Below are 2,523 nucleotides of genomic sequence, written 5' to 3'. Positions count from 1 at the left end.
TTCAATATTTCGTAGAAATAACTATATATCTATCCTGGATTTGATAATAACTTCAGATGATACACAATTATTATTAAACTATTAAACTGGGAGATAGATGAAGCAGAATCCCTTAGTGTTCACTTGTATATCACCTACACTATTGCAATGAAGTCATATACCCCAAGTGTAAACTGTGAAAACAACAAAGGCTGGCAGACTAAAGGACTGAATAAACAAAGTTTGTAAATGGCATTAGATTTATTGAACTAGATAACAATAGCACTAGTATGAAGGGCTTTTCTACAAATCTAGCAATGTTATGTGATAAATCTATGCCAAAAAAGAAATTGCAGAAGAGGACAGTCAGTATTCTGGTGGAGTGAGTATATTGCTAACTTTTGTAGGAGAGTCTCCCAAGGTTCGACGAAATTATACTAGAAACTAGCTTGTGAAAAATAAATAAGATTTAGGACGAATATAAAAAAGCAAAAAAAATCTTAAAGATGCGATTAAGAAAGTTAAGAAAAAGCATTGGAACATATTGTGTGATAACTTACTCCTCCTAGGTGCCGTCTCCGTTGAGGTTGGCGACCACTATGGCAAAATCTTCCCGATGTTGGGCTCGATGTATTAAAGTATTCCAGTATGAAATATTTGTCCAATCTCGTATATTTCGAAGCCACGATTTCTTCTTCCTTCATATGCCGCGGTTTTCCTCGATTTTACCTTGAAATATTAGCTGAAGCTGTTCCTATTCTTCGTGTCTTCTCTGTTTTCCTTATTTTTGTTGTGTTGACTAAGTGGGTACGGGTGTTCATTCTGGTCAGTACTTCCACATTTGTTGTTCTAGTGGTCCAGCTTATACGTAGCATTCGCCTGTAAAGCCACATTTCGAATGCCTCCACCTTCCTGAGGTCCTCCTGTTTTAGGGTCCAAGTTTCGTACCCGTATAGCAACAAAGGCCAAACTAACACTTGAGTGTTCTCATTCTTACCCCTATGGACAAACGCGGGTTGCAGAGTACGCTTCGCATCTTAACGAATCCTGCATGAGCGATTTCTATTCTCCTTTTAATCTCTATAGAGTGGTCGAGCTGACTGTTTATTTCCCTGCCCAGGTAACAGTACTTTTATACATTATGTAAAGTGGTGTTATTAACAGCAATGTCTAATTGAGGGTGATCTTGGGAGGTCCGAGAAAATATCATAGTTTTGGTCTTAGATGCGTTTACCTCCAAACCAATTCTGGTACTGTGTTCTGTTAGGATGTTCACCAGAGTCTCTAGCTGTTCTTTAGACTGTCCGATCACTACGGTGTCATCTGCGTGTGATAACTTAGACAGTGATATTATCGGAGACGGATATAGAAGAGTAATGAAGTGGATAAATGGTTTTCAGACTAGGCCAAACCTTACTAATAATAATTCATCGTAATGTGATGCTTAACTGTGATATTAGCACTTGATTTCTGTGATACGCTCACAAGACGTATAGAACTCTTCGAATGCAGAAGAAATTTTATAACAGTTCGTATCACAGTTAGCATTAAGTAACTGTGATACGAACTGTGACAAAGTTTCTCTTATATTCAAAAAGTTCCATGTGTCTTTTGAGCGTCTGAAAAATAATAAATCTCCTGAACCAGGTTGTATCCCAGGAGAAGTACTAAAAGCAAAACCAAAGCAAAACCAGATTACCGATTGGCTACTTACAACTGTTTAGCGGAAAAGAAAACATTTCCACTAGAATGGAAGATTGCAATGCTAATTCTTATTAAGAAACCTAATATATAAGTAGGAAATCCTACAACATATAGACCAATATGCCTTCTGGATGTGGAAGGAACATCTGTTCGTAGAGTTTTATTTGATACTTGCGAAACTAAACCATGAGCTCGACTGGACGAGTGGACTGTCAATAAACCAATTTGGCTCCAGAAAAGGAAGGCAAACCGTAGATACCCTTATGAGGGTAATGACAATGGCCAAAGAAGTTGCAGTTTATACCCCAAAAAACTGAAAGCTTTGTGGCCTTGTCTATTATCACGTTGTACGTTAGTAATGCCTTTAATGACGCACCTAGACAATTAATTCTAAATATCGAAAAAGAAATTAATATTAATTTGATTACCATTATTACTTATAGATATGTATCGGGTATTTTAAACTGTAGGAATTACTTATTATTACCGTTAGCTATCGCTAGATATAAGATTATATTATTATGCTAGTTTATTTTGCTACCTGAATAATTTTATTGAATTACACATTTTTTAAAAGTGTATTAATATTTTTTTCAGATATGTTAAACAATCATTCGTATTTTTGTATAAAACTTTGTGTCTAAAAATCATTCCAAATGTTATATATGCACTTGTATATTTTTTCGTTTTAAAACACATAAGGATTGAATGAAAACATTACCAAAATTTATATTTAAAATTACAGCTGTATTGTGTCTATGGTTGGAAATGATTTTGAAACACTAACGCTCAATTTGTTGGCATTCAGACAATATTACTTTGATCTTACTTAAATAATTT

Source organism: Sitophilus oryzae, unplaced genomic scaffold, assembly GCF_002938485.1.
Source record: "Sitophilus oryzae breed Bouriz unplaced genomic scaffold, Soryzae_2.0 scaffold_1203_pilon_pilon, whole genome shotgun sequence".
Taxonomy (NCBI): Eukaryota; Metazoa; Arthropoda; class Insecta; order Coleoptera; family Curculionidae; genus Sitophilus; species Sitophilus oryzae.
Note: the sequence above shows the minus strand (reverse complement) of the source record.